The 18,991-nt window shown below is 51.0% G+C and overlaps 1 protein-coding gene across 1 annotated transcript in view; it reads right to left on the bottom strand.

Moving 5' to 3' along the window:
• Positions 1–15,731: 15,731 nt before the first annotated feature.
• Ncs1 (neuronal calcium sensor 1) overlaps positions 15,732–18,991 on the bottom strand; it is a 48,869-nt gene continuing 45,609 nt past the window's right edge. Inside the window, exon 8 of the mRNA XM_041674633.1 lies at positions 15,732–18,917. The gene's annotated coding sequence lies outside the window, so the exon portion shown is untranslated. The remainder of the gene's footprint in view (positions 18,918–18,991) is intronic.

The raw sequence follows: 18,991 nt of genomic DNA, 5'->3' as shown, positions 1-18,991 counted from the left end.
GGTATTTGTTCCAGGGGGACAAAGGGCTGCCTCTGGATAGAGAGGAGACAGGTGGGACACATGGCGAACAGCATTTTATAAAGGCAGGAAGGGGAAAGCCTGTGCTCGGATGTGTGCTTAGTTTTGATTGGACATGCTAATTAGGGCGGCCAAAGGGGGCTCTGATAGCTAGACCTTGGTAGTCAGCCTAAGGAGGAGGAAGTGGCCAAATAAGGGAGCAGACCTTGGTGGCTAGCTTTAGGGGTGTAACCTAATGGTTTTTAGCAAAGCAGAGGGAATGGGAGAGAAGGGCAAGGTCTGCCAGAGTCATGCTCGCCATGCCTGAGCTGGCCAGAGTCCCTTCAGCTGTTACACATTTATACCACACACACCTTTGCTGGGTCTGGGCCACCCATTTATGGGAACACTCTGAGGAAAGCACTGTCTCCTAGGGAAGAGCTCAGGTGGCCACACCGGCTTCACAGACTCCCTCACAGCAGAGGCCAGTGTCAAGCTGGCCTGCAGATGTAGGGCTAGAGACACAAAGATGCTGATGGCCAGGATAGCAGAATCAAGTCCCTGGTTCCTTGGGAGAGACAACAGAACTACACCATGGGATCACCACACTGGGGGCGGGCACAAGCCACAGCTCACATTAGCCAGACGTAGGCTTCCCCCACCTGAGGAGAGCAGACCTCTCCAGATCTGCTGAAACACCCCAGAACAAGCGGTCATGTGACCCAGGGAGTGTCAATCATAGCATCCCATCCCATTCCAACAACGGTGCGTGGGCACAGAGATGGGCATGTGGCTCTCAGTCAGTTAACTCCCTTCCCTGGGACCCTGCTCCTGGGAAGACTCTCCCGGTCTCTGGAGTCCTGAGGGATGCCAGCAGCCCAGCTTCCTGGACCCAGGAGGAAGCCTGAGTTGGAGAGGAGCCAAGGTAAGGGGAGAAGAGAGAAAAGTCACCAGGTAGTGGTGGTGCACGCCTTTAATCCCAACACTCGGGAGGCAGAAGCAGGTGGATCTCTCTGAGTTTGAGGCCAGCCTGGTCTACAGAACAAGTTCCGGGACAGGCTTCAAAGCTACAGAGAAATCCTGTCTTGAAAAACTGAGAAAAAGTCTTTTGTCCCTGGGGTCTCCTCCACCCCCCCCCCGACACACACACACTGTGAGGGGGATAAAGAAAGTGACAGCAGACCCTTCCTTGCATCCTAAGCGATGATGACAGCAGGAGGAAGATGGCTAGAGGCCCTCTCCTGGAGGTGGCAAACTTGCTAGAATTCAAAGGGGTTAAAATCCATGCAACACCAACTGTACTCATCCACCTGCCTGCCTCCCTCCATCTCTCTCCTTCCCTCCCTCCTTCCCTCCCTCTCTCCCTTTCTCCCTTCCTCCCTCCTTTCCTCCTTCCTTCCCTCTCTCCCTCCCTCCCTCCCCTCCTCCCTTCCTTCCTCTTTTCCCCCCTCTCTTCCTGTGTGTATGAGAATGTGGAAGTCGGAGGACAACTTCCAGGAGAACCCCTCCTACCAGGTAGGCTCTCCAGACTCCAGCTGTCAGACTGAGAAGCAGTGCTCCTTTACCCGCTGAGCCATCTGCTGGCTCCTTTTGGTTTGTCTATTCTGCCAGCATGGGGAATTGAACCTAGGACCTCATGCATGCTAGTCAAGCACTCTACAACTGAGCTTGAGCCTCCAGCTAAGCTAAGCACTTTACCGATAGAGCTTTCTCCCAGCCCTTGGCCATCTTTCCCACGTCAGGTCCCGCAAAAGCCCTTGAACCAGATGTATCCAGCAAGCACTTTACGATTGTTGAGAAACAAGCTGCTATCCCTGTGGTCTCCACAGCGTCTTCCCTTTGACACCTCAGGCTCAAATGAGTGGAAAGAACAGGCTCATGATTTGGGATGAGTTAATTTCTTTCCCTTTCTTTCCAAATAGCTCTGAGTAATGCCCCACCTCTGGTTCTGTAAACTTGAGAGAAAAAATATATATATGTATTTGATGCAGCCCGAAAGCTCTGCTCGCTGAGGGAGTTGACGACCGGCTCTTGGAGGAAGTGGTTCTCTTTGAACATGATACTTCAGTCATGAAGCTGTCCCCCGGGTGTCAGCTCTGATCACCATTCTTGCCAGAGCCCCATCCTGGTGTGAGGAACACAGTTCATACCTTCCGGGCCTGGCATGAAAACTAGCCCACCGCACCCATCCTCCAGGGCTCCCTGGGGTATCCCTTGAATGAATGCATGGAACATAACAGCCTGGCCGCTGTCTGACCTTCAGGCCCCAACTCAGTGAGGCGTTACAGCCAAAAGGAAAGCAACGGAGACTCAGACATCAGAGAGAGAGCTGGTCCTTGCTGAATACCCAGGGTATTAACAAAAGGGAAGTCACCCAATTCCTCTCATATCCCCTTTCAACACATTCGCCTGGAGGTCTCTGCTCCTCAGGGCTGCCTCCAAGTTTCTCTTCCCCACCTCCCTGCGTCCTCCCCTCCCTTCCAAATGTAGGGTTTTATTTTCCTTCCTTCTGATAGCAGTGAGGTGTTTTTATAATACAAGTAAATTTTATGTTTTTGTATTAGTGGTAATCGGTTGTGTATGTGGGGGGTGTGCGTGGAGGTTAGCGTGGGTGCCATGGCACACACATGGACGTCTGAGGACAGCTTTGTGGAGTTGTTTCTTTTCTTCCACCCTGTTGAAGTGAGCTCTCTCTTATCCCATGCTGTGTACTCCAGGTGAGCTGGCCTGAGAACTTCGAGACCATCCTTTCCATCCTCAGTCCTATCTCCAGGAGGAGGGTGGAGATGCCACTGTAAGCATCTGGCTTCTTCGTGTGGTTTCTGGGGATTGAACACAGGTCCTCAGGCTTCTACAGCAAGCACTTTTACCCACTGAGCTGTCCTGTTGGCCCAACTTAGCCCTTTTACATTTGTGTCCATTTCCCTACCCGTTTCCTGCTGCAGGGAGCTCCTTCCGCTCCTTCAGCCAATAGCTTTTAAGATACCAGCCTACTTGGGCGCGGTCTCTGATACTGTAAGAGCAGCTGTAAAGCGCTTGCTCTCTTGCTTCCAGCTTCTACTTCCAGCCGCTAGACTCTGTTCCTGTTCGTGCAGAGGACTGTTATCTAGGACAGTGATCTGTAAATTTTACCTTCAATAAATAACCTTTTATTGTTTATAATTCTGAACTGGTGTGGGATTATTTTGTGACTTCCGTCATCAGTTTACCCTCATCTGCCCCACAAAGCTCCAGGGAAAACCACACGAGGCTGAGCAGCGGGTGGTGGGCAAGGTGCAGGGTATGCTCAGAAAGTGACACCCATGAAGGAACATGCAGATGAGTCTAAACATGTGTTTGGGGGTACACAGGTGACAGCTAGAAGTTAGTCATCTCCCGTGAACTCCTACATGGGGAGCAAGGGCATGTGAGCTGCAAATTTGTGTGTACCCGCCTCGTGAGTGGCTGCCAGTAACGGCCAAGGACCCACAGATGTGCTGTGACTCAGCTCTCGGGCAACTGAGGCATCTTGTCCTTCAGCAGGGGTATTCTATCCTGGGTGTGACTGGTTCACACTGATGGCAGCTCAGTTGTCCCAGTAATTGACAAAAATAAATAAATCATAAAAGTCAGGATTCAGAATGAGAGAACAAATATCAGTCATCTCTCACTGACATTTCTAGAACATTCTACCCAGCAATATCAGAATACACATCGTTTTTTGTTGCATCAGAAACAGTCACCATGTCCAGGATCATGCCAAATTTTAACAAATATAAGGGAACTAAAATGCTCAGTATATCTTTTCTGGCTACAAAGTAATCAAGCTAAAAATTATTAAGGAAAGCAAACACGTGGTACGAAATGTCCAGGAATGCCCGTGAAGCAGCTTTCACAGGACAGCTTACAATCTTAACTGCTCAGATAAAAAGGGAGAGCTTGGAGATGGAGAAATGGCTCATTGGTCTTGCAGAGGACCGGGGTTCAGTTCCCAGCACCCACACAGCCACTCACAGCTGCCTGAAACTCCAGCCCCAGGAGATGCAGATCCCCATGGCCTCCACAGGCACTGCGGTCATGTGCCCATATCTACACAGAGATAGATGCACTTAATCATAAAAATAAAGAAGGTCGACGGGCGGTGGTGGCGCACGCCTTTAATCCCAGCACTCGGGAGGCAGAGGCAGGCGGATCTCTGTGAGTTTGAGACCAGCCTGGTCTACAAGAGTTAGTTCCAGGACAGGCTCCAAAACCACAGAGAAACCCTGTCTCGAAAAACCAAAAAAATAAAAATAAATAAAGAAGGTCTCAGATCAATAAGCTAAGCTGCTACTTTACTAATAAGTGGGGAACAAGATGGATTTGTGGGCCAGGGCATTTGCTGCTGAGGTTAGTCATCTGAGGCCAGTCCCTGGAAGCCACATGGCTGAGGAGCCAACCACACGAGTCCTCTTCTTACCTTCACACACACGCACACATGCACACTGACACATTCACACTCTCTCACACACATATACACACATGCACACACTCACACAATACACATGTACATACTGTGCACACATGTGAACACACACACACACATGTTCAGATGGCAGAACAAGAGATACTCTACTTCAACAAAAGAAAAGAAATGAGCCGTGCCTTTAATCCCAGCAGAGGCAGGCGGATCTCTGTGAACTCGAGGCCAGCCTGGTCTACAGAGCCAGTTCCAGGACACCCAGAGCTACACGAGAAATCCTGTCTCAAAAAAAGAAGAAAGGAAGGAAGGAAGAAAAAAGGAAGGGGGCTGGAGAGATGGCTCAGCAGTTAAGAGCATTACCTGCTCTTCCAAAGGTCCTGAGTTCAATCCCCAGCAACCACATGGTGGCTCACAACCATCTGTAATGAGGTCTGGTGTCCTCTTCTGGACTGCAGGCACACACACAGACAGAATATTGTATACACAATAAAGAAAGAAAGAAGGAAGGAAGGAAGGAAGAAAGGGAAAGAAAGAAGAAAAACATTAAGTTTGTATTTACTAACCAGGCATAGTGGCACACACCTTTAATCCAGCACTTGGGAGGCAGAGGCGAGTGAATCTCTAAATTTGAGGCCAGCCTGGTCTACAGAGTGAGTTCCAGGACAGCCAGGACTGTTACACAGAGAAACCCTGTCTTGAAAAGCAAAAGCAATTGAATAGTGATGAGGAGGAGACAGGGGTGGGGCTCGGAAGGGGCTGAAGGTCTTCTTGGCCAGTGCTACTCAGCGAAGCTGCTCTGGCTGGTGAGATGGAGAGTCACGTCACACATTGTTTCGTCTCATTGCAGGCAGAGCATCAGCCTTTCATCCTTCTCCATCCCCTACATCTTCCTTACCCTGGACCACCACACCGGCCCTGAACAAAGCAGGAGTTCCTGGGGCTGCACGTGGCATCCAGTCACTGTCTCCTTTTCCCTCCTGAATCGAAAGTATGTAACATGAGGGCCTTGCTTGTTGGGGTTTCTGTCCTGCCTAGTTCCCACAGCCAGTAAGCCCCAAAGAAAATCACACAATCACACAGAGGTCTCCATAAGTTATAAATTGATTGGCCCATTAGCTCAGGCTCCTTGTTAAGTCTTTTTGTTTGTTTGTTTGGTTGGGTTTTTTTTGTTTTTCGAGACAGGGTTTCTCTGTGGTTTTGGAGCCTGTCCTGGAACTAGCTCTTGTAGACCAGGCTGGTCTCGAACTCACAGAGATCCGCCTGCCTCTGCCTCCCGAGTGCTGGGATTAAAGGCGTGCGCCACCACCGCCCGGCCTTGTTAACTCTTATAACTTATGTTAAGCCATTATTCTTATCCATGTTAGCCACATGGCTCAGTACCTTTTTCAGCAGGGTAGGTCACATCCTGCTTCTTTGGTGTGTAGACAGGACTGTGGAAAGACCTTCCTTTTTCCCAGAATATTCCTGTTCTCATTTCCCCACCTATACTTCCTGCCTGGCTACCGGCCAATCAGCGTTTATTTAAAATATAATTGACAGAATATTGTCCTGCACCAGAAGTAGAGGTAAAAGTAAGGTCGATTCTATTTTTTTCTTTTTTCCATTTTTATATGTATTGTGTTTGCATGAATGTGCATGCATGTGGCGGCTAGAGGTTGATTGGGTCTCTGTAACTGAAGCACAACTCTTACCTTCGTCCCTGGGGCAGGGACTCTCAGTCAAACACAGAACTAACAGATACAATTAGTCTCACTCGTCAGCCTACTCTGGGAATCCTGTCTCCATGTTCCAGAGCTGGAAGTACAGGTGGCCAGCTTTTACATCCTGAGGATCTGAATTCAGGTCTTCACAGTTGTACATCAACTGCTTTAACCACTGTGCAACCTCCCTAGCCATGCACATGCATGCGCACATGCATACACACACACGCACACACACATACACACACGATGCTCCTCAGCAAGCTCCCCAGACCACATCAAGCAGATGAGAACCTTCTTCTTTGGCATGCTTGGAATGTAGCTTTCTGGGCACTGTGGCCACCTGAGCATGGCAGTAGGGATGTCCCTTGACCATCAGCTGCCTCCAGAACTGTGCACTTGGACCTGGGTCTTCAGTGCAGCCTCACCAGCTGATAAACCAAAGTTGGGTCAAATCCAGGCACAGTGACCTTGGGTGGAGAGATCCTGGCAGTGGCAACCATGGCAATTTTGATGGTCAGTTTGACAGGATTTTGTATCACCCTGGAAACAAATCTCTGACCATGTCTGTGAGGGATTTTCTAGACTAGATTAACTGACATGGGAAGATTCACCTAGATGTGGCACCATCCCGTGGGCTGGTATGCTGGCTAGTCAACTTGACACAAGCTAGAGTCATCAGAGAGAATGGTGCCTCAATTAAGAAAATGTCTCTATATGATCTGGCAGTTAAGCATTTTAATTAGTCATCAGAAGAGGAGAGCCCAGCCCATTGTGGGCAGTGCCATCTCTGGACTGGTGGTCCTAGAATCTATAAGAAAGCAGGCTGAACAAGCCATGAAGAGCATCCCTCCATGGCCTCTATGTCAGCTCTTGCCCTTGGATTCCTGTCCTGTTTTGAGTTCCTGTCTGGGCTTCTTTTGATGAAGGGCTGTCATGTGGAAATAAAGACCTTCCCTCCCCAGGGTTCTCTGTCACTGTGTCTCACCACAACAATAGGAACCTAAGACAGCAGAGTCCAAATAAGAAAGTGAGCTGAGCACCGGCATTCATGACCTCTTCCTGCCTGTGGACACAGTCCAAGCAGCTGCCTCATGCTCCCAATGCCTTGGCCTCCTCCCCGTGGTGGGCTGCACTCTGACTGTGTGCTAAATCCAGTCTTCTTTTTCTTGCGTCTCTCAGGTATCTCGTCATGGGACAATTGTCTATATTCTGTCAAGTATATTTTAAATAGACGCTGATTGGCCAGTAGCCAGGCAGGAAGTAGAGGCAGGACAACCAGGCAGGAAGTAGAGGTGGGCTGATAAGAACAGGAGGATTCTGGGAGGAGGAAAGTTTGGTCGAGAGTCATGATCCAGCCACAGAACAAGCAAGATATTACTGCCTTGCTGAATAAGGTACTGAGCCACATGGCTAGCATAGACAAGAATAATGGCCTAATATAAGTTATAAACATTAATAAGAAGCCTGAGATAATGGGCCAATCAGTTTATAACTAATATAGACCTCTGTGTGATTTCTTTCGGACTTAACAATTGCGGGAACCAGGCAGGACAGAAACCCCGACAGCATATGGCACCCAATGTGGGACCAGTGCTGTGGGACAATGGTTCGTATTCTGTCAATTATATTTTAAACAAATGCTGATTGGCCAGTAGCCAAGCAGAAAGTATAGGTGGGACAATTAGACAGGAAGTGGAGGCGGGTCAATGAGAACAGGAGAATGCTGGGAAGAGGAAAGCTCATTCCTCTGCAGTCCTGGCCCAGCCACAGAAGAAGCAAGATGTGACTGCCTCACCGAATAAGGTACCGAGCCACATGGCTAACACAGATAAGAATAATGGGTGGATATAAGAGTTAATAAGAAGCCTGAGCTAATGGACCAATCGGGTTATAACTAATGTAGACCTCTGTGTGATTTCTTTGGGACTTAACGATTGCAGGAACCGGGCAGGACAGAAACCTAAGACAACAATTGACTAATGAGATAGTGTGTCCACCGGGCATCCTTATGTCACTTTGCTGAGGCCAGTGGACAACCAGTTGAGGCCATGCACTTCTGCTAACCATGTCGCAAGTGAGGACGCTGAGGCTCCATTCTGCTCACATTTGCTGTTGCCCTGCAGCTCACAGCTGTCCAGAGTAGAGCCAGGACTGGATCCTAAAGAAGGAGGATTGTAGAGGAAGAGAAACGTTCAGAACCCAATTTACAGACAAAGGACCAAGTGTGGCTGGGAGGGGTCTCAATGCACACCAGCAGAGAACAGCTTCCCAGGCCCTGCCCTGACCCTGGACTTCGGCCTTCTCTGCTGAAGTGTGGAGCTGGCCAGAAGCAGGAGGTGATGTTGTGCAAGAGTAATAATGGAGGCTCAGATCCTGGAACCCATGTGAGTGTTGAGTGGGCCCAACAAACTGTCTGTCATTCTAGAAACAGGGGCTTCAGAGTGAGCTGCTGGCCGAGGCTAGCCATATCAGTGATGTCTGGGTTCAACTGAGAGACCCTGCCTCAAAGAATAAAGTTGAGGAAGGTGTTGGAGGAAGACTTCTGATATCAACCTTGGGCCTGCAATGTGCTCACACACGTGGGCAGATACCACATGCACATACACATAAAAAGGGCCACGTGGAACTGGCAATAGGGCCTAGCCAGAAAAGCACTTGCCACCAAGCCTAACAAGCCACGCTCTATCATTGGACCCACATGGTCAAAAGAGATAAACAACTTAAACCAGTTGTTCTTTGGCCTGCATGCAGGTGCTACCTCTCAATTGCTCCCAATAAACAGATGCATAAAAACTTTTACAGGTGGGAGGGGGCTGGAGAGATGGCTCAGAGGTTAAGAGCATTGCCTCCTCTTCCAAAGGTCCTGAGTTCAATTCCCAGCAACCACATGGTGGCTCACAACCATCTGTAATGAGCTCTGGTGCCCTCTTCTGGCCTGCAGGCATACATACAGACAGAATATTGTATACATAATAAATAAGTAAATATTAAAAAAAACTTCTACAGGGTTAGTGAGTCGGGTCATTGATATCGTCACCCAGCATGAGGTCCCGGGAGTCACGCATCAGCTTAGTTTTCACAAGAGGACAACAGTGTCCCTTTATGGCCCCACAGTCTGGTGGAAAATTCCAGATTCTGGGAAGTACCAGCTCCAGGCGACCCAGGGAGAGGACATCATGCCAGAGGTGATGAATCACAGTGGCTCACAGAGGCAATCAGGTCTGATGGCCTGCAAGCCTGGCCACATAGCCCAGCTCTAGGGTCCATTTGCTGTGTGGCCCCAGGACAGCCACTGAACCTCTCTGAGATCAGCTGAGGACAGTGTCCAGAGCATACAGGTGCACGGGTAACAAAGCCACGGGTGAGAAGGGACAAACAGCGGCTGTGAGCTCAGAAGGTGACTGCGGTAATGGCCACAGTGGCCACCACAAACCCTGCGCAAGGCCTCGGTTTCCTTCTGTTGGGTGGACTGTGCAGAGTGACTTCCAATTCTGTTGGCAGCTCAGGTATATCCAGAAGGGACCCTTGCCTTCATCCTCATTCCTGTACCCTGGGGCTCCACTCCCAGACACGCCTACTCCTGCCCAGCCCCTCCCCTTACAGTGCCTCTAAGGCCTTTCTGCCTGTGATAGGGCCTTTGATACCCTGATAATTCGGTGTCTCAATGCCCAGTGTTGAAATCAGAACACTCCTTCCTCCACATTGCCCCTGCCCCAGCAGCCCCCCAACCCTCCCCACTCACACTCCTACTTCTGAAGTCCCACCAGACACAGGCTCCTTCTACAGCCCTTACTCCTACTGCCCAGCTCCAGCACACCTGCAGAGGCCAAGGGCAAAGACGACTTGCCTGGTGTCTGGAAGTCCCTTGCTCCTTTAGCCAGCCCTTTTCCTGTGAGCAGAAGCAGCAATCTATAAAATGTGAGTGTAGTACTAGTCCCAGCCTCTAGAGGGTGTTTCTGCAAAGATTAACTAGCTATGGCAGAGAACCTGTGTATAGCAAGGGTCCAAGGTCAGAAGGTGTGATCATTGCCCTGTTAATTGTCAAAATGGGGAATTATAATGTGGGATGTCCTTCTGTATATGTGCTGCTTTTTTTTTTTTTTTTTTTTTTTTTTGGTTTTTTCGAGACAAGGTTTCTCTGTGCTCTGTAGACCAGGCTGGTCTCAAACTCACAGAAATCCGCCTGCCTCTGCCTCCCGAGTGCTGGGATTACAGGCGTGCGCCACCACCGCCCGGCTTATGTGCTGCTTTTATTGGTTGATGAATAAAACTGTTTCAACCAATGGCTTAGCAGAGTAAAGCCATGAGGGAAATCAGAACAGAGAGAGAGAGAGAGAGAGAGAGAGAGAGAGAGAGAGAGAGAGAGAAGGCAGAGTCAGAGAGATGCCATGAAGCTGCTGAAGGAGAAAGACACCAGCCCAGAACCGTTACCGATAAGACATAGCCTTGTGGCGATACATAGATGAAAAGAAATAGGTTAATATAAGATGTAAGAGTCAGTTAGGAATATGCCTAAGATATTGGCCAAACAGTGTTGTAATTAATACAGTTTCTGTGTGATTATTTGGATCAGGGTGGCCGGGAACAAAAAAGTGGTCTCCATTTTCAGAATTACCAGGCTTCCTGAGACACAGAGAGAGGAGGAACTCGGGGTTGTGGGCTAAGTGCAAGTGCCCAGAAGTGACCTTCTGCCCCTCGGCTTTCCTCACCTCTCCCCTTGGCATCTACCTCAGCACACCTGCACCTGCTGATCCCATCTTCCCCTCTCCTCACCCATCTGGATCCTGAAATCCTTTCAGGCCTGACATGTCCACTCTGCTCCAGAAATTCCTGCTGGGAGCTGCCTGTGACAGCTCCAACCTGCCCTATGTGGGTCACTTCACCCATCCATGCTTGGGATTTCTAGCCTTTCTATAGATGTCAGACTTCTCGAACCAAGCTTCATGTGTATCAAAGGCCATGTGGAGCCTGGCATTGCAGCTGTCCACACCTGCACACCAGGGGACTATTGAAGCTTTTGGTTTCTGCCTGGAAACCATGGAGACGGAGACCATATTGTGCTCATGTGGTGTATATGTGTTGCTTTTATAGGTTAATGAATAAAGAAGCTTCCCTGGCCTGTGATGGGGCAGAATAGATCTAGGTGGGGAAAACTAAACTGAATGCTGAGAGAAAGATGCCAGAGACAGACGCTGGGGACAGAACTTTACCTGGTAAGCCACAGCCATGTGGCAATACACAGATTAATGGGAAAGGGTTAGTTTAGGATGTAAGAGCTAGCCAATAAGAAACTAGAAACAATAAGCCAAACAGTGATTTAATTAATACAGTTTCTGTGTGGTTATTTGAGGTCTGAGCAACCAGGAAACGAACAAGCGGCCTCCGCCAGCATTCATGGATTTGATGCACAGGCTCTTGGGAGCTGAGATGGCTCCTTTGCTGACTCACAAGACGGGTGCTCCCTCTGCCATCTTCACATCTGCCTTCCTCAGCCAGCGGTTGGCAGGCCTTCCTCAGCCAGGGGTTGGCTGGACTTCCTAAGCAAAATCTTTGGCATGCCCTTGAGAATGGAATCCACAACACCCTTGTTGAGCCCTTTATAACATCTGGAATTCCAGTGGCCACCCAGGACAAGCCTTCTGCCGTGATCTGGTTAGTAATGGCCCCCATAGGTGCATATATTTGAATTCTTCACCACTGGTGTCCTTAGGGAGTGGGGTTACTTGACAGAGATCAGAGGTATGGTAGGTATTGTTGGAGGAAGCGTGGCTGTGGCAGTGGCCTTTGTGGTTTCATATAGAACCTTCAGCTCCTTCTCCAGCACCATGTCTGCCTGCATGCCGCCACGATTTCCACCATTCTGATAATGGACTAAACCTCTGAACCTGTAAACCAGCCCCAGCTAAATGTTTGCCTCTATGAGAGTTACTTTGGTCATGGTGTTTTTCGCAGCAATAGAATAGTGACTGAGACACCCTCCCTCCTCGGATTGCTCTGAAGCCATGACCCCTCCTCACTCTCCTGATTCTCTGGGGGCGGGGGTGGGGAGAGTCATGCTTCGCTGCATGGTGTTTGACTCCTGAGATCTGTAGGTATGGGTAGCCTGGGGTCTCCCCTGTGTAAAGGACACAATTTCTGAGAGAGGAGATGAAACAGACCATGACCTGGTTCAGGGCCCCTGACAAAGTCCTTCCTGGACAGACTCGGAACTCAACTCCTGTGCCTGCCTGGTGGACTTCAAGCTGATATCCCACCTAGCCAATCCCAAGTCTCTCAGCAAATGATAACCTCCGCAGGAATCCTTTCTCTTGGGTAGTGCTGGGTCCTCAAGCAGGCAGAGGGTACCGTGAGGAAAGAGGAGGGGAAAGAATGGAGGGAGACTGGGAAGACCGGAGACAGAACCATGACCTGAAACATCGCACCATGTGTAGTTTTTTATTTAATCCCTTTGGCAAATGGGAATTTAGACGCAAATATTTGCGGGAGGAATCCGGTCATTGCAATCGACTCGGGCTCAGTGAATTAGAGACTATCTAAATCGGGATGGTGGCACAGGGAGAGACCCTGGATGGCGTAGTAAAGACAGATGTGGATCTCTCGTCCTAGTCAGACGCAGTCTTGGGCTGGTATGGAAATAGGGTTGGGGACGTCATTCTAGAAAGCCTTGTTTTTGGCGTCTGTTGTACAATCATTCGAAGGGGCCTGAGGTTAGTTTCTTTGCTCTCACTTCATTCGTTAGAACAGAACCACTAGGCCACCCTTTGCCCAAGGGACGCTGGGAAATGCAGTCCTTTGCTCCACACACTGCCCCACTAAAAGGAAATCCAAGAAGCAACCAGAAGGTTCTGCCCTACCAGCATTCACTTTCCCAAGCTCAAGGGCTTTTAATGCCCTTTCCATGCCCACTGACATGGCCAGCACCCAGAGGATGAGTTTCTGCGTCTGTGCTTTCTGGATAACAAGGCGGATGGATGGCAGGCGTGGTGGGGGAGGGCTGGCAGGCTGCGGTACGCCCAACCCAGGGAGTTGGCAGGGGGGCAATGACCACAGCAGGGGGTCTCTTTGGAAACCCACCCCCATCCCTACCTCCTGCATCACTCTGCCCCCTCTCCTTCCTGTCCATGCCAAGTGGTGCCCCAGTATTTCAGGCATGGCTTTTTAATTTTTTTTTTTTTTGCCTGCGGGTATGCCTCCTGAAACTGGAGTTACAGGCAGTTGTGAGCTGTCATATGGTTGCTGGGAACTGAACCTGGGTCCCCTGGAAGAGCAGCCAGTGCTCTCAACCGCTGAGCCAGCTCTCCAGCCCTCAGGGCATGGCTTTTGTTATGATGTGAGTTTGAGATGTCCCAGCAGGCTGATTAAACATTGGTATTGGTCCTGGCCTGGTGGTGCTGTTTTGGTATTTTGTGGAACTCTGGACTCTTGGGCGGTCTGGCTGGCAGACATGGGTCCCTAAGCTTGGGCCCTGAGGATTATATCCACTTCCAGTGTGACCTGAGATCTCCACTCCCTGATCTGTGGAGGTGTAAGGAGGCCTTCCCTCACGCTTCGCCACCATGCCCTCCTTGCCATAATAGTCTAAAATCTCTCTGAAATTGTGCGTGTAAAGGTATGGTGGCCACAGTACACAGGTATGAGTTCGGGGTGGGAAATGTGGAAGATTCCATCTGGGCTAACGTAGAGTGCTCCCCCTGGGAGGAGGGAGACATTTCAGGAGAAGCTGTCATTTACAGCAAGTCACCCAGTACAGGCTGAGGAAGGATGTGTCCACTAAGGTCAAGGCTTGCCCAGAGCAGAGCGAACTATCCAGTGCCCTTAGCCCAAGTACCCTGAGCTGTGGTCCCGCAAGGCTGCCTGGACAAGATTCCCGCTTCTTTCTGCCAGCCAGCAGCCCCCACAGCAAACCTGCCAGACACAGTGCCTACTGCCCTTGTAGAGAGACTATTATGCGAAATTATCCTGCGTATGTATGTGTGGTGTATGACGTGTGCATACAAACGTGAGGTATATACACCCATGACCACACATGCAGAAGCCAGAGGACATCTTCGTCTTTGCCACTCTCTGCTTTATTGCCATGAGGCAAGCTCTCTGCTGACCCAGAGGTTGGCTGGCCAGCAAGCTCGCAGAATTCATCTCTCTGATCCCCAACGCTGGGGTTACAGGCCTGCCCAGCTCTGCCCAGTTTATAACCTGGTACTGCTTCTAACCCAGGTCACTGTGCTTGCCAATTGACGCAGCTCCCCGGCCCCATTTATTTTTGGTGCTTTCATGGATGCAATACCGTGTGGATATATAAATGGCCTCCAGCCTCCAGCTAGGGACAGTTCCCAGGACTGAAACCCACCTTGGTACGCAGCTCTCTAGAGCACTGGCCATCAGTCTATTATTAAATCCTAGCCCATAGACTTTGCCCATTAGCACAAGAAGGGGGTGGGATGACTATGAGCGCCCTACCAGCTCCCCTCACCACCACCCCACACTGCCAAGGGTCTCTGAGAAAGGCAAGACTGGGCCAAGTCCTGAGGAGACCACATTCCTAGTAAGTAGCCAAATTATGCTGACCAGGCTAGGAACCACACTTTGAGAAGCTCTGGCAGGGTGATATCCTACAGGGTGTCCTGTTGGGCCGTAGGGAAGAGTGTGCCTTTGCATCGTGGGACACCAGCTGCCAAGGACCCGGTTAGTTGTAGACTATGAGGAGAGGCTGCATCTGGACAGGGTGGAGAATAGTCCTGCTGGGGAGGAGATGCCCTGCTTAGCCCACAGAGGTTCTGCTATCTGATGTTGAGACCTACAGGCCTAAGCTGGATGTTTTCACACACTCGTGACCCCTAGGCAACCCACACAGATGGAACACACAGGGGGGATCCGCAGGGTGAACTGTTGTGGCCAGTTCACCTGCTGTCCCCTGGTCCACACACCATCAACTCAGCTCCTTGCCTTGCACAGGTCTTCCCCTGGGGTCCCTGGGCAGACCACACCTAAAGCGAGAGCCAGGCTATCCTGGGAGGAAGAAATCTAAAGCAGACGGAAACAGACAAAGCACCAGGCCCACACAGGGAGGCAGGGAGGTCCAGGAAGCGTGTTTAATTGGCCAGACACAGACGACATACAGCAGGAGCAGGGAGGAGGCCTGGACATGCGACAAAGCCCATCGCCCTTGGATTGTACCACCAGGCGAGGGCCTCCCTTTCTCCCCCCAAGACACAGACAGGACGGCACCCCAAAATGACTCTGAGGGTGCTGGGGACACAAGCAGGGAAGGATGCGAACACCACAACCGGAACATCACCTTTCTCGGATTTGGTTTGTAAGTTACCCAAAGTTCTTCAGGAGCTACAGGACCTGCTCCAGCCTGTCACCCCTGCAAGGGCCTCTAGCTGACTTATAGCCCTCACTATAACCCTGCAAGGTGGCTGACCTCCTTCTGAGGCCTGGAGAACCAGATCCAATGAATAATATAACTCCTCCAAAGTCCCAGAGGAATTTGTCCAGGGATAAAGTGGCGAAGGGTGCTAATTGTTGCCCCCACCCTAGGAAGCAAACAAAACCTGAACCTGTGCCAAGACAGAAGATGGGACCAACTCTTTATTCAACAAAAGCCTTTTATTCATTCAAAAATTAACCATTGGGTTTATTCTGCAGATATTTTTAAAAAATTAAAGTTGGGAGGGCAAAACTTCCCACTGTGCCCTTATGCCAACTACCTTGCCAGTCCCAGATGACCTAGCAGAGCAGAGGGGCAGGTGGGAGACATGCTGCCATATATGTGCGGCTGGGGGTCCAGGGCCTCTTGAACCACAGCCTCCTTGGCCTTCCCACCTCTAGCCTCCAACATCACCACTTGCTGGACCACTGCAGACCCCAGGTGCCGCTGTAGCTCATCACCACCAGGGGACGCCCGTGTAATCCTTGGATCATGTAAATTGGGAAATACACTGGGAGGAATCACAGCGGCTTTCTGCTTGGCCAAGCAGTGGGGGCTTTCTCAGGAGAGATGCCAGCAATCCCCAGGCATCTTACACCCCACCGTCCCCTAGAAGAGACAGTGTCCCTGAAAGCCCAAATGCACCTTCATAGGAAATCAACTGTCAAACTGCAGTGTTTAAAGAAAGAGACGTCAATGCCGCATACGCGTGCCTTGTTATTTTAGACTTGGCTAGATGTCACAAAGTCGTGATGCTCTCTGAAGTCACCATCAACACAAAGTGGGGAGCAAACGCTTGGAAGAAGTGGGGGGCACAGCATCCCTGGGTCTGCAGAGGGACCAGGAACCTGGCCTCACAGGCTGGACCACACCCCTAAAGAAAGCAGCATCAGATGGGGTGGGACTCAGCGGAAATGAATCGGGGAGAGGCCCTCAGGCTGCTCAGAAGAGGCCCAGCCTCAGATTCTGGGCGTGCTGTGTGCCACAGCTAACGGCTGGTGAAAAAGAAGGACAGAAGGCAGTCAGCACACATCCTCACGTGAAAATGGTGTCGGCATCCTGCCAGGAAGAAGGCAGCCCAGAGCTATCTCAGCGTCCGAGGCTTGGGCTCAAGGACAGAAACTGTGCAGACGAAAAGCCACACTTGAGGCGGCAAACTAGAAAGCTAAGATGCGGAGAGGAAACCTGGACCCAGACACTCGGTGAAAACCCACACTTAGCCCTTACAGTCCGCAGCTAGGAATCCATTGCGTCTCGATGGCATCAAACATGCTACTGACAGAGAGGGTGACTGAGGCTCCAGAGACCAGAGAGAAAGTCCACTCTCATCCTCTCAACCCACGCCACCCCACTTCCTCCCTGTCCTAGAGGTCCTGTCACTGGCCAGGCAGGAAGTTGACCCAAAGAAGTCTCGAAGAAAACTGCCTGTGCAACTGAAGGCCCTGGGGTCTGGAGGGCTATCGGTGGGGGCCCCTGGGGTCCGGAGCGCTGTCGGTGGGGGCTGCATGAGCGAAGGTTCTGCCCATGGAGAGGGTGCACTTGTGGGCTGGCTAAGCATTCCCACCCACAGGAATGCAGAGGCAGGACAAAGCCACCTCTTGGTGGAGGACATCCATCCTCCAGCTGACAGCTACTCACCACAGCAAGGAAGAGTGTGGTCTCCCAGAAGAACGGTGGAGATTACAGGAGGATCGGAGCAGAACAAAATCAAGGGGCCTTTTCCCCGTCTCGATGATGGCCAGAGAGGCCACACAAACTAGAAGCAAGAATTATGGGCCCGGTCCTGCCTCTTAGCAGTTGGGAGGCCGTGTCTCACCTGAGAAAGTTGCCCAGGGTGAGGATGAGCCCCCACAGAAGCCCAAGAGCCCAGAGAAAGCTAAAGAGGGACTGAGGGAGGGGTGTCATCAGACACTCAGAGTCTGGCGAACACAACCACAGAAGTGTCACGGAGGTAGGATCCCAAGCTCCAGGCTGAGAGCCAGACAATGTCAGCAAGAGCAACCACCAGGCCCCCAGCCCCGCTGACTGAGAAGGCAACGTCAGACTCCTTGCTTCTGATCCACGGCTGCCCAGTGTTCCTGGGGACAGTAAGGAGCCACCGTTGGCTCTGGACTTGGTCGTGGAGAAGCAGAGCCTCCCTCAGCAGCGTGGCCTGGTCCTCTCCTCTCCCCCTTCTCAGACTCCGAGCAGGGAAGAAGCCATGTAGCCTGCTGCGAGAGGCAGACAGAGACCATGCACACCTCTAGCATCAAGGAGGCAGTGGCATCGTCCCCCCTGCCAGCGGTTGGCAGAGAAGCCCACTTCACACTCTCCACACTGTGTGCCCGAGGCCCTCTCCCAGTTCCCACTCCCGGGACAAGGCTCTCCATTTTCTCTCTCCTGGGAACACCAAAGCAAGAGTTGCAAAATTAAAAATAATAATAATAATAAAAGACCTGTTTGTCCTTGAAAAAAAGTGTTCTGGACTCCAAGGAGAGCAGAGGAGAGGGGTGGGGAGTGCAGGGCAGAAGCTGGGAGAACAGTACATTAGCCGTTTAGGAATACCCACCTTCCCCTCTCCAAACATGGAGCACAGTATCTGAAAACAAAAAAGGGGAAAAGATTTTTGGCTTCTTGGCCACTGCAGGCCACCATCCTCCCAAGGGAGGCGGGCAGGTGGGTGAAGGTGTGCACATGTAAACGGAAGCCCAGCATTCTGGGAGTTTCAGACACACAGGGTAGCAGCAATAGTTAACAACCAATAAATAAAAGGGATCGATTATATATGAGTATAAAAAAACCTTACTTTCCCCACAGAACATACAATACTGTTATCACATGAGCCACCATCACTAACCATCCTGGCCTGCCAGTGACCTCGCTGCTAGGGCTGGGCTGAGAGCCCTCACCAGGCAGCGCTGGCCCCTGGCCACCACTACAGAGGGCCAGACAGAGACAGAGTTCTCTGAGACCCAGAGGGTCTGTATCTTCTAGAACAGAAGGTAGTTTGTTTGTTTTCTTTAACAATGTCCGTTTGAAATAAAAAAAGAAAGCACACACGCAGGAGAGCAGGAGGGGCGGAACGGTTGCCCGAGGGAGGCAGCCGTGGCCTTAGTTTTGCAGAGGGCTCAAGCCTTTTCCGTTTCGGTTCATCGTCGCTGTTTTGGACAAGCGGAGGTTGTTGACAATTGGAACCAGTGGCTTCAGGCGGCAGGTGGATGCAGGGCAGGGGGGGGGAGAGAACCGAGCCTGGAGGCTCAAGGGCGCCAGCAGGCGTGTGTCGATGAGGAAGGCTGGGTGGGCACAGGGGCGGTGTCAGGCTGCGGTGGCCTCATGGCACAGGAGGAGGCGAGTGGTTCCCACACATCTGCAAGACACAGCAAGTCCCTTTGACTAACTAAATGTAGTGGTAACAAGAGACCCAGCCCCTCTGTGGTAACC

Source organism: Microtus oregoni, unplaced genomic scaffold, assembly GCF_018167655.1.
Source record: "Microtus oregoni isolate MIOR12 unplaced genomic scaffold, Mior012 000025F_ref0000491, whole genome shotgun sequence".
Taxonomy (NCBI): Eukaryota; Metazoa; Chordata; class Mammalia; order Rodentia; family Cricetidae; genus Microtus; species Microtus oregoni.
This window is presented reverse-complemented; position numbering and strand designations above follow the sequence as displayed.